Here is a 14,751-nt window from a genome sequence, read left to right as displayed (position 1 = left end):
TCCATGTCCTGGCTCTGCCTCTTTGCTAATTTTATGATCTCTGTCAAATCATTTAACATCTCTGAATCTTGGTTTCTTCACCCCAAAAAAGGGGATGTTTAATGAGATGGCCTTTCAGGTCTTTTCAAACTTGAAATTAATGACCTTCTCTCTGATCCCTATATACTTCCACCATCAACTGGTTTAGTGGACTTTTACTTCCAATTTTCAATTTGACTGACAAGTCCAGACAGCCATATCTAGGAAAGGATGGCCAGGACTTTGCCTCAGGCCCCTGAAATTTAACAACTACCCAACTTCAAGAACACCTGAGCCTAACATCTAGTTAACAAGAATAATTAGTTAGAAGAAGAAGCTACCAGATCCTTGGCATTGTTAATAACAGCCATCTGTGAGCCACTACAGTAATTAATTTTCCCTCTAGCTCAACTGAATTTGTCTTAATTACTTCTTATATTATTTTCACATCATGAATTACAAAGTTGATTTGAGGGCCAGTTTCATACTGCTTGTCCTGGGGGGCTGATAGTGTCAATTTTACCTCTACACATGGTTCATGGTACATTGGCCCAACTTGAGAGAATCTTAGTGGCCCTATTCAGAGAGTTGCAACTGTATTCAGGCAATAGAGGTTGATGCTGCCTTCTATTCAAAACCTTTCCTAATATTCCACTCTCTACTTCTAATTATTAGTGTGCCTTTTATCAAATTACCTTTCCTTTTATTATCAGTATACATGTTATCTCTTCTTCCCTTCATAGATTGTAAATGCCTGGAGGTCAGGGTATATTGTATTTTTGGCTATGTTTCTCTGGCTTCTAACACAGAGTCTTGCACAAAACATTCGCGAAATAAATATTTATTGAATTGAGATATTTGAATGGAGCTTAGAAAGGGAACCAGGGCAGCCAGGTGGTACAATAGATACAATGCTGATTCTGGAGTCAGGAAGACTCCTCTTCCTAAATTCAAATCTGACCTCAGACACTGACTAGTTGTGTGATTCTGGGCAAGTCACTTATCCCTTTTTGCCTAAGTTTCTTCATCTATAAATTGAGCTAGAGAAGGAAATGGCAAACCACTCGAGTATCTTTGCCAAGAAATCCCCCAATGCAGTCACAAAGATTCAAACAGGAGAGAAAAACAACTGAACAAGAACAAAAGAGAGGCAATTGGGTGACACAGTAAATACTAATGCTGGGCTTACAATCAGAAGTACCTGTTTTCAAATTTTTTTTTTCTCAGACATTTGCTGGCTGTGTGAGCCTGGTTAAATCTTAACCTCTTAACCTAACTTAACCTCTGTCATTCATCTGTAAAATTATGATAATAACTCATAGGCCACAGGGTTGTTGGCAATAAAATGGGATGATATGTAAAACATTTTGCAAAACTTATAGCTATATATATATATATAATATATATATATATATATATATATATATATATATACATATATATATATTTATATATAATTTCTGTTTTTATTATTAATATTATTATTATTACCCTTCCTCCTTTTTCCTTCCAAATGGCCTCCCATCCATTTACCACAGTCTGATGTTCTATCATAAGTTGTTTCACTCTAAGGATTAAGGTTGGAATCTTCCCATTTAAAATTCAAATATCTCCCCAGGACAGTAAGTAACTAAGCTGTTACATGAGAATTGACTTATTGATATAATAGCATATTAGTGATGATAAGAAACGGGGGAACTTTAAACTAGACCCCACCCTCTTATTTTATAGATGAGGCAACCAAGATACAGATAGGTTAAGGGATTGTTAAAGCAGTGAGGGAACTAGTTTTAGTGTCAAAGAACCTAAATCCAATTTTATTTTTGCCATTTATTTATATACAGTGTCCTTGGACAGACCATTTAATATCTCTAGGCTTCTATTTCCAATTTATAAATAGGCTAGGAGTAGATGACCAATAAGGTCTCATTTACCCTACATCCTATACTCCATAATTATCCTAGGATCACATAACTGTTTAAATCACAGAGAAAGAGGGCTTGGAATTTTCTTCTCCGAGGAAATAAGACTTTGGAACTTGGGATCCTGTTGGGGTAAAATAGAGAGTCATCACTGGTTTAAAGACATACTTAATTACAAAACCACACAGTGATTTCTAAGTAAAATCTTGATTATTATAATCGTCTTTCCCTTTTGTTCTTTCCCATTCTCTTTCTATAACAATTTTTGTCTTCTTTCTTCAGCGGTTAACATTTGAGAGTTTATAGTCTCCACCGGAATAAAAAGTTCTTCAGTGATCTGTCCATGTATGTTTCAATGGTAGTAATTGTGGATGTTTGTGTGCATGTGAACTGATTTGAAAATGCTGGTTCCCTAGTTACTTATTGTGATTGGTAATTGATTAACTGTTGCTTTCGATGAACTTTCTTAATGAAGTTCATGGAGTGTGAAAAGTTCAGGGGAGATTAATTTTCAGAGATGATTATAGTTTTACTCAAACAGAACAGGGAAGACAGTAACATGTGCTTTCTGCAGCTCAAGGAACCACATTCTTCTGTTCCCCAGGAACAGTGGTGTTGGTTTTCTTTTTTTCTTTTTTTAATGGATTTCTTTTTTTTGGACATCACTCTAATTTCCAAATATGTTCCTCCTGCCTAGCTGATGCAATGAACCGCCCCTTGTAGCAAAGATGAAAAAAGAAAGAGGAAAAAGACAGGTCAGAATAACCAATCAACACAATAACCTTTTCTGATAGCCTATGTAATGTTCCATACCTATATTTCCCTACTCTTACGTAAAGAAGGGAGGGAGTACATTTACTCAACCATTCTCTAAGGGTAATCTAGGTTACTATTAGACATCAATAGAATATTTGGTTGCTCTGGTACATTTTGTTTTATTTTAATGAGACCAAATTATGGCTTTGACTCTTGTAGTCATTCTAATGAGAACAAAGGCAATCACATCATTCCATCATAAAATTTATCAAAGCACGTTTCTGGGATCTATCTGCATATAATTTTATTCAATAAAAATTGTTAGGCACTGGGCATATAAGGACAAAAACAAGAACTTTCTACTCCCTAAAGTAGCTTTCCTTGGGATGACACATCATATATCTTTTAAATATATAAATAAATATCTGAACACATGCATATACATGTATACACAAAATGATACAAAGTCATGAAGAGTTGGACACAACTGAACAACCACAAAATTTCAGGAGGCTGAAAGCATTAAAAATTATTAGAGGAAACTACCTAATTGATTCAGTTTAACACTGTTTTAGATAGCTATTAGCCTGGTCAGTTCACTTAACCTCTCTGTCTCAGTTTCCCCATATATAAAATAATGAGGTTGGACTTGATTGTACTACAGACCCTACAGACTCTAAGTCTATAATCTTATGAAGTGGGCCAATCAGGAAAGGCCTAGCTTGCTCATGGCATTTACTCCATCATCATCATTATTTGAAGGTCATGCTTTTTTGCCTTTATTTGATAAATAACTCCAAGAGAGCATGTTTAGTGTTATATTTCTCTTTGTATTCACTTAGCACCAAGCTCAATGCCCTAAATATTGTAGGTAGTTAACAAAAGTCTTTGAACAGAATTGAATGGGATAAACTAGTTAATTTTATAAATACATATTTATTAAATATTTTATTGAATCATTTATTTAGTAGTAACAATGGACTGCAGAAATAAAATTGACTGAAGAAAATGGGCAAATCCTGTCATTTCCAGTTCCAAAAATTCTCTATTATACACCACTTTCTATCTTTTGACCACCTAGTAGATGTTTTGTTATCTTTGTTGTGTCATTTCAGTTCAGTTGACTGTTTTTGACCCCATTTGGGTTTTCTTGGTAGAGATATTGTAGTGGTTTGCCATTTCCTTCTTTGGATCATTTTACAGATGAGGAAACTGAGGCAAACAGGGTTAAGTGCCTTGCCCAGGGTCACAAGTTAGTAAGTGCCTGAGGACAGGTTTGAACTCAGGAAGAGCTGACTCCAGGGCCAGAGCTCTATCAATTGCACCACAAAGCTGTCCTTTGTTATCTCATCATTTGACTACTGAAATTTCTTGATGTTTGGTCTCTCTACCTGAAGACTTTCTCCACTCTAGTCTATGCTCCACTCAGCTGTTAAGTTGATTTTCCTAAAGAAAGCACATGTCTGACCATGTTACCACCGTACTCGATAAACTCTAGTAGCTCCCTACTACCTCCAGGATCATATATACAATCCTTTGTTTATCTTTTCAAGCCTTTTATTACCTGGCCTTTTCCTACTTTTTGGTCTTCCTATACTTTATTTCCCTCCACATACTATGAAATCCAAGGATACTGGTCTCCTTTCTGCTTCTCACACACCATATTCCATATTTCCACCATAGGCATTTTCATTGGCAATCCCCTAAACCCGGAACTGTTTCCCTCCTCATCTCCTGACTTTCTTCAAGTCTCAGGTAACGTCTCATCTTCTGTAAGGAGTCTTTTTTTAAGTCCTGCTTAATCTTAGTGTCTTAATCTGTGAGATTTTTTCAATTTTATCCCATACATACTTTGTTTGTACACAGCTGTTTTCATGGGTTTTTTTTGGTAACATTATGCTATAGGATCCTTAACAACAATGGCTGTTTTTTTTCTCTCCTTCATCCCTAACTTTCCTAACTTTTATCTATCTTTCTATCACAGCTTAACACACATAGCAGTGCTTAATAAATACTTGTTGACTTTTGAATTGGTGACATAAATGAGAATGGATTAAAGTGAAAAAAGTTTGGGATGAAGGAATTTTAGTTTGTAGTTTCATTCCCATTTCCAGGATTCTATGAGCTAATCAGGAAAATGTGATTGTAATCATACATACATACATACATACATACATACATACATACATACATTCATGCATACATACATACATTCATACATACATACATTCATACATACATACATACATTCATACATACATACATTCACATACATACATTCATACATACATACATTCATACATACATACATTCATACATTCATACATTCATACATTCATACATACATACATTCATACATACATACATACATACTGGTATAAGGTAGGTGAATTTGCTATTAATGTCACTAAAAACAACAATAACAACAACTTGCTAACAATTAGAGTCATCCAGAAGTAGAAGAGGCTACCTTGGGATATGTTGAGTCTCTTATTCCTTGAAAGTCTTTAAATAGAGGAGAGAGGGCCAGTTGCGTGTTATGCTATAGTGAGGATTCCTCTCACAGAGGAATTGCATGAAAAAGTTCCTGAGAGTCCTTTTCCGCTCTCAAATTCTTTGATTTTGTGACTCCAAACTAGTAACATGCACTTTCCAGAATATAAGTGCAGTAGAGTGGACAATCTAGAGGTTCTGTACATCATCACATATAACTTGGAGAGGCATTACAGATGGATAATTAGCTATGGCCAGAATTTAATTTTAAGGAAGAGAATGGGCTCAATCACATTTGGAAAATTTCACAATGATTTCAATTTTCCAAAGCTGCTCCCTGACACAAAGGCCCATCTTTGCAACATCAATATTGTTCCAACAGTTCTCTATGCCTGTACATCATGAAACAATTCTATCTCTGAAGAATCAAAACTGTCAGTGACCCAAAAGGCAATGGAAAGATTCTCAGTGGGGACAGGTAACCTTCTGTACATTATCTACACTAACTTAAACACAAGATGCAACATATAATATCTCATGCATGAACTACATGGATGGAAAGGAAAGTGGTCCAATTTTTGTCCAAAACGGGACCCCAGATAGGTAGCTGAGAATCTATTAGCTTATGGACTGGTAAAATCTCAACATTAAGACTTACAGCAAGGGTAAATTAGTTGCAAAAATTGAGACAATAGATAAGAATCCAGAAGATAGGAGGAATGAATAAACTGTAATCTGCCCTATGGGAATGGAATGACAGATCACTGAGAAATTAAGCTAACTAATTTTATCTATTGAGAAAACAGACTCAAATAGTATATTTTGGAGTTTTAGGATTGTAGGTTGACTTCTCTTACTATATTCCAAAATTCTGTATTCTAAGAGTTTTCACTAATTTAAAGTCACTTTTTCATCACATAGGGGTCAATATCAAGAAAGTCTCTTTTTGGAGGTTCAAACATTTAGGATTGTCATTTGAATTTTCCAAAGAGTTGCCAAAAATATGAATAAAAATCTCATGTAGCCTATAAATTACCAAAATAACATATATATGAGGCTGTGGTTGTATAATAGAAATTTGCTCTTTGTTTTACTAAATTGATCAAACTATAATTGAACTTTAAAAAGTACCTTCTTTCAATCATGCTCTAGCAAATGGAACTAACCAAATCAGCAATGTATGGCAATATGACTTTGTCACAAGAGTCACCCTCCCTTTACAAATGATATATCTGTTCTAGTCTTATGACTCATTGTGGGGTAGAGGTGACCTGGAATTATCAAGATTGTACCCAGTGGTGCACAAGGTCAGATAGGTTTCATTAAGTTTAAAAAGCTTTAAGAACTCTCCCTATCAAATTCTGCTTCTTGTGTAGAGATAAATTTAACTAACTATTCAGTTTTTCCCCCAACAATAACATGGACATTAGGTGATAGATCATTTGGTAATGTTAGATAAAACAACAACAACAACAACACAATATGTTTATAAATTTCATGCTTTCTGTGCTTTGGAAGAATCGGTGAAAAAGAAACAGAGGGGGTGGGGTAGAGTTACTTCTAAGCATTTCAGTATTTAGACAATTTATAAACACTAATTTCATTGTTGGGTACTTTTGTGACTAATGATATAATAACACTGGAGGAATTGACCCACATCAAAATTTATATTTTTGCTTTAAAGTAAATCAGAAGACAAAAATCAGTTGCAGCCAAATGGACAGCCACTATGCATATTCTCTTCTCAGAGACAAGTAAAGGAGCTTGCAGAATTGATTGCTTCATGTAGCAGCATAAAATTTCATGGGATGTACTTAGTTATATTGCCTTGCAGTGCTATGGGAGAATATAAACAAAAGGACTGTCAGGAAGATTACTATAGTTTAAACACAAACTCATTTTAGAAAGAATAAAGAAATTGAGGAATTCTACATATGATCTGACAACTTCCTTCAAATCAAGTCAACATACAACTTCACATACTATAACCTCAGTGGCAAGTTAGGTCAACAGTAAGCTAAAAAAAATTATTAAACACTTACTATTTATCAGGCACAACACTATTTCCTGGGGATTTAAAAAAAATGCAAAAAGCCAAGAGCAGTCCTTGTACTCAAAAAGCTCACGTGTTAATGGGGGAGAGAATTTGTAAACAACTGTGTATATAGAAGATATATTCCGGATGAATGGAACATAATCTAAGAGAAAGGGGGCAGCTAGGTGGCATAGTGGATAGTGCCAGGCCTGGAGTCAGGAAGACTCATATATGTGAGCTCAAATCTGGCCTTGGATGCTTACTAGATGTCTGACCCTGGACAAGTCATTTAATCCTGTTTGCCTCTGCTCCTAATCTATAAAATTGGTTGGAGAAGAAAATGCCAAACCACTTCAGTATCTTTGCCAAGAAAACACCAAACAGGGTCATGAAAAGTTAGACACAACTGAAATCACTGCATGACAATAATAACAAAAATCTCAGAGAGAAGGAAGTAGGAGTAAGGGAGACCAGGAAAGACTATTTTGCAAAAGGTGGTATTTTGGCTGAAATTAAAAAAAAAAAGGAAGCCAAGATGAAAAGAGCAGGAGGGAGTAAGTTCTAAATATGGGCAACAGTCAGTTAAGAGGAATAAAATGGAGTGATAGAGTGTCATGTTTGAGGTACAGAAAGTGGGAACAGAGGAGAACAGTAGAAATGATATGTGAAGGGCAGCTAGGTGGCGCAGTGGATAGAGCACTGGCCCTGAAGTCAGGAGGACCTGAGTTCAATTCTGGCCTCAGACCAAACACTTGACACTTACTAGCTGTGTGACCCTGGGCAAGTCACTTAACTCCAATTGCCTAAAAGCAAAAAAAAAAATGATATATGAAAAATATGACTCAAGATTGAGAAGTGAAAAAAGACTAATAATTCCATTATCATGAATATTTTATTCAATAAGAGAATTGTGCATTACCAGATGTGGCAAGCACAACGTCATTTATCATTCTCTAAGAAAGACTATATATTTGCTGTTACATAATCGAATGAGATATATACAGCATATATGATACAACTGTGTTGATTAAAAAAATAAACTCTACTCAGTAGGGCAAAATGGTGGTTTAAAGTGTTCTCTAATGATCTTTCTTTTGTGTATATGTTAAGATGTTATGAGATCACTGAAAGGATTCAATCACAGAAGTAAATTTGTTTAACAATCTTCTAATTACCAATATTAAGACACCAAATGGGGAAATATTCACCCCCAAAATGCTTGCTACTCTTATGAAGGATAGCCCACAAAATTCCAAAATGAAGAAGGATTTCCTACAGATGGTGAATTTCTTCAGATGCTCCAGTTTGTGGAAGGCATTGTGTTGATATCATCAAGCCCCAGAATACTGTAGGGCTTACTTAATGATGATTTTAGCATCTTGAAAGGGATTGGCCTAGTAATTCATTATGAAAAGTTCAGTGAATGAAGAAGGCACATTGTCCTGATTATTGTATGTGGTTGGTGAGTCAGCTCTTTGGGTTAGTTCGTCAATCTCTTTGTTATAGACAGGAAAAAAGGATGGATAATGATCTGGCCCCAGAAAATAACAAAAGGAGGAAAGTAAGATAGAGCTTGCAGGGAAATTATATAGCATTTCCAAAAAACTTAAGCTACCCACTGCCACTAAACTTTATCTTTTCAAATGCTGATATTCTCCAAGTGATGGAAAAAAAAAAAGATTAGAAACATGGAACACAATATTTTCAGAACAAATAAAAAAAATCAGGTACCCTATAAGGTAGATTAAACACAGATTTTAGTAGGCCACAACATAGGTAATGATATGCACACAAGTAATGGAATAGAAAATGAAAACATGTATGATCAGAAGAGCAAGAGGGTCCCAAGGCCACAAGAATGATAGACATAAATATGGGTAGGGTTTATTATTTTTACTATTAACAATATTGTAAAAGGTCTAGAGCATCCAATGCATTACAGAGTATCCTTTTTGCTGCTTTATAGTAAGATATAGACATGAACCACATAGATTAATAAAGTGGAGATGGCTTATAACCCATTCATATGGGAAGATATGATATTATGCATCTACCAAAGAACTGAAATACATAAGCTCTAGCTATTAATAATAGTAATCATATTTCCTATAATCCTAATTGCAAATACTCTATTCTATCTAATACTATCAATTCATCTAGCTATCATTTATCTATGTGTCTATCATCTTTCTATCATCGATTAACCTACAATCTACCATGTATCTCTCTATTATTCTCTGTCCCTCTGTCTTTCTGTCTCTGTCTCTGTCTTTGTCTCTCTCTTTTATTTATTTATCTAACATAGCCATGTCCTTTCATTTCCCTTAGCCTACTGGTCATACCATCAAAAACATAAAAAGAACTTATTAGAATCACAAATGAAAGGATTTAGAAGTATCCTTCTTATTTATAAAAAAATTTGCCATTCTTTTTAGATCCATAAATGAGTAATTGTCATTCTTTTTTATAAGCAATTAGGTGCTTACAATGAAGAATTAAAAAAAAAACTTTAACTAAAGCAATGCAAGTGATTCTGTAATTCCTCCTTTGTATTGTCTTGAATTTCTCTCCTAAATCTCTTTCTTTAGCAAACATCCCAAGGCACCAAACTGTCTATATAACACCATTATAAAAATTGCATTTTAATCACATGACTTTGAGGCTAGGGGAGGAGAAGAATATTCTTAATCATTAGCTACAATTTGTGATTCTAAGCCTTAGTACCTGGAGAATCCTATTATAAAACTTAAAATATAGGTAGAATTGCCTCATGTATTTTTGAATTAAATGTAGCCAATTTCTATACACACAAGAGACTTGTATTGAAAAGTACAGGCTTAACCATATTAATGAAGAGTAACTACTTCTCACAGGAATGTCCATTTGCTGATTCATGCCATGAGACCTCTGACATTGAGTGTTAGGGAAATAGTTAGTATCCTATTACTGGAGAAAAAACAACACAGAATGTTAGCGCATAAGTAATTTCAACCCCCTCATTTTACAGAGGAGCAAACTGAGATAGTTCCCTCTCTGAACTGTGCATTCAATGACTGTCTGATGATCCCTACTGACTTCCTAGATCTACAGGGCATTACACTTCTCTTTTTTTGAGTAGGCCCTTTACATTAGGGATTCAGGTTATTTGTCATATTCACCCTGGCTGTAACAGATCCATGTATATAAGGTTTTACTTATAACTGTTAGGAATTTTCATTTAATTGGTAAGTGCTTAGAGCTTTAAAAAGGAAATATAGTCTCTAGGCACAGTATGATTAGCATTATTATTAACAAGATGAACTCTAGATAAAATTGTGTAGTAAATAACTTTTATCATGGGAACTCCATTATCTCTCCCTATTCAATCAATATCAAACATATTATTAAATTGATGGGGTATGGGCCCAAGACAAGACCTTTGCCCCTTACGCCAAAAAGAATTTGGGTCCCATTTGTCTAAGGGATTCTCCTTGAATTCTCCCACTTGATCAAGGAGGTCTCTGGCATTCCCCTGAAGCTATAGTCCCATAAATTGGCCTTTTGTTATCGCCTAAACCCAGTCTCCCAATTCTGTTACCTTTAACCTAGTTCAGCCCTCCATTATTTTACCTCCCTATGGCCCCAGGGAATTTCCCACCCTTAATCCCAGCTAGGCTCCATTCTCCCTTGGCCAAGTGGTCCAGGTCCCATACTACTTGACCACTCCTAGCTCCTTCCCACAGTCTTTCTGTATATAAGGTCCATCTTGTCTCCATTAAGGTACTCCGATTCTTACAATCTAGCCACTGCTCAGATTCCTTAAGAACCTAGCCAATAGCTCACAAATGTTCAGATTCCTTTAGAGGCTGGCCAATATGGTCGATACTTAATAAACCTTGTCTTTGACTGAAAGAAGGCTTGGGTCGAATTCTTTTTGGCAGGACCTGTGTGTCACGATCTCACACCCCTGTACCTCTAGATCTCAGTGTGGAGGATTAAAAAAAAAAAGGAATGAAAATGTTTTTTGTTGTTAAAAAAAACCCATATTCAATCCTGGGAGCCAACATGTACATGTATAATTACTCCCCTCATTAAGTTATCTAGTTACTCCATTCTTTCCAGTGGTTACTTAGAGGCTCCATTTTGGTGGCAGATGGTTGTCTTCCTTGGTGCTATCAATGATATGATTTTTTTCTTTCACTGCCTGTCACTATTTCCCTTACCAAATTCAATTGAACAAGGAGAACCATATATAGATAAGAGGCATCTCTTCACCCCCTGGAGCCTAACCTTCATCTAGGGGATGGTGTATGATAAGGCACACATGCAAATAAGTACAATATAAAATAACACCTGACAGATACAATGAAGAATAGATTCTAAGTGCTATTTGAAGAGGGAGGAAGGTGTCTATCTATTTAAACTAATTGCAGTGATTAGAGAAGTCTTCACAGAAGAAGATGCCTTTGAGTTTTGCTTTAAAACATGGGTAAGAATTCAACAGATGGGGAAATTTGAGGGACTAAGAAATATAACAAGCCAAAACAATGAGGTCGGAAAGTATGGAACATGCAAAGAAAATAGAGAATTTCTGATTTTGATAAAGTATTAAGTACATGGATAAGATAAGGCTGTGGAGGTATCTTGGAACCAGAAGAGCCCCCAGAGACCATCTTTTCCAACATTAACCTGTAACAGGAATAACCCTAAAATATCATCAAGTATTCATATAATCTGTACCAGAAGATCCTGAGGTATGGTGAATAATACTCCCACCCTCCCTGCCCCAGAGGCAATCAATGTGTTTTTGGACAACTCTCATTGTTACCAAGTTATTTACATCAAGACAAAATTGCTTCACTGAAATTCATATATATTTTTTCCGAGGTCTGTCTGTCTTCTAGGGGCAAGCAGAATGTATTGAATTCCTTATCTGTATGAGAAACTTTCTAATATTTCATTGCAATTATATCACATTCCCTGTATATTTCTTTGTTTGTTTGTTTTCTAGGCTAAACAGCCATGATGCATGATGCCTTCAACCAATCATGATATAGCATAGCCTTTAGGCCATTACAATATTTATTGCCATCTTCTAAATGCATGCTAACTTGTCAATTTCCCTCCTAAATTGTGGTCCTGAGAACTGAACAGGCTCCTCCAGATATATTCTGATCAGGTCAGAATGCAGGAGTACTATAATACCTATGTTCTGGTTACTTTTCTTCAAGAAGCCTCAGATGATAGTAGTTATGTTGGTTACCATAGGGGTTTGCATAACACACTATCCAGTACTTAGCACAGGGCCTGGCAAATAGTAGGTGCTTAATAAATGTTTACTGACTGACTATACAGAAAGGCACACAAGATTTAGAGGGCCTTTTAAAGTTTAAATTGTCTTGCACCTGATACAGGGTTCTAAAAACCAATTCCAATAATCTATCAATGGCTGAATGCCTTAAAATTCTCAGATATAATTTTCATTTTAATAGAATACACCAGTGCATTACCTCAAATTGATGAATTATAGTGATGATTTCAGGACCAGAATAGATTAAATCAAGCAGATTTTGGAGCCACAGAAATGCTGGGAGCCCCTCAAAACTTATTATGCAGTTAGCCATTTATCCTCCTCCTAATCAATTCTGATAATTATTTATTAGAGTAATAATAGTAATAATTTCCTTACTTGAAAAAAGCTGCCACATACATGGCAGAATATTGAAATTCCCAGACCACAATAATTAGGCAGCTGCTTCACTTTTTATTTTATTCTAATCTTACCGAAGACAGAAGTTTAGAATAAAAACAATACAAATAAATTCAAAGATAGTGGCAAGGGGGGCACCTAGGTGGTACAGTATATAGAGCATTGTTCCTGGAATCAGGAGGACCTGAGTTCAATTCTGGCCTCAGACACTTGACAATAGCTGTGTGATCCTAGCCAAGTCACTTAACCCCAACTGTTTCACAAAAAAAAAAAGATATTGGGAAGGAAACATGTTATACAGATGCAGGTGAGAATGCAGGATGCACAATCAGAAGACCTGGATTCAAATCCAAGTCAATACTTTACTAGCTATTTATATTTGGTTAAGTCTACCCTTTTATTTGGGTTGACTTCATGTAGAAAATGAGGAATTTGAAACAAGTTATTTCTAAGGACCCTTTCATCTCTAGCATTATATGAGTATGTCCCTTCCATTTCCTGTCCTTTGCTACATAAGAGGTTAGTTATTTGGAATTAAAATGAAATTAAGTTTGTTTGGCAAGATATATTCTTGAAAAATCTGCACTGGTCTACACTTCTTGCTTTATTTTCACCAGATGCTTGATGATTCATTTTCCTTATCAAAGCCACAGGATGGTGGAGAAAATCTTGGAAAGCTTGATTGGGAAGAGGAAGGAAAATGGAATCCTTAGTAAGTTAAACTAAGCTTATAGGAGGAAGGAAACAAAGTAAACTTGGTGATTTTTACTCCCTCTTGGCTGCTTGCAGAGGCCAGGATTTTCTGATTTGTATATTGAAACAAACAAACTTAATGTTCACAGTAGATAGCCACCAGTCAATTTGAGCAGGGAAAATATATATTTCTGAATGGCAGAACATTGAAAGTCTGAAACAACTCTTGAAAAGTGTCTTCTGAAATGTTAGTTTACATATTGTAGTGGTGTTTTTGGTCATCAATGTACTCAGAGAGGAAGAATAGAAATTCTGGTTGTATCCCTGTGAGGGAATGGGCCAGATGCTTGCAGAATATTTGGCTGCCTTGGAGATGGGGCAGACATTTCATCCACTCTCATTGTAAATGTATGCAATGACAATTCTAGAGGGGAAATCCACCATATTCAGAAATCTGTTCTTAATGTTCTTTCATATAACTCAGTGCTTCACTTTTTTATCAAGAAAGCCATACTTTTTCCCCTGAATTATTGGCAGATAGATATCACTATTTATCTTGCCAAATATTTTTATTGCTTAATAATAAAACACAGACACCTGAGCTATTTGGGGCATTTATAAACCAAGACAATAACTGGACTGCATATATTGATAAAGGCAGGAAAAAAATGTATCATCTCACTCTTTTTCTTTTCTGTTAGTTTCCTGGAGGACTGGGGTTTTTCTTTGTGGAATTTACCCTGGGGTGGGAAAGAAAAAAAATTTAAATTTGCTTCCTTACAAATGGCAGTAATAGTTCTTTTATAGTTGCTAATACAAAAGTCAAGAAGGAGGACCAGGTGTCTTGGGAATTAAAATATAAATCTTAAATATTTCAAGCTGCTCTTCCTTTAGAAAATACATAATCTTATTTTTGATCTATGCCAGAAATATTAATATTCCGCACATAATACAGCACTTAAAGCTTCACAAATTTCTTTGTAATTTTTTTGAGTATATAAACTATATACGTGATATTATAAAACTAATTTTACATAACATGAAACTGAGACACAAAGAGGTTAAGGGTCTTGTCCCAGAATACAAAATTTGAAAGTATTTGATACGTTATGTTACCAAATTTGACATTCTATGGAATTTACTAT

Source organism: Phascolarctos cinereus, unplaced genomic scaffold, assembly GCF_003287225.1.
Source record: "Phascolarctos cinereus isolate Bilbo 61053 unplaced genomic scaffold, phaCin_HiC Scaffold_3;HRSCAF=262, whole genome shotgun sequence".
In the NCBI taxonomy this organism is placed as follows: Eukaryota; Metazoa; Chordata; class Mammalia; order Diprotodontia; family Phascolarctidae; genus Phascolarctos; species Phascolarctos cinereus.
The sequence above is the reverse complement of the archived record's forward strand: the minus strand, read 5'-3'. Positions refer to the sequence as shown.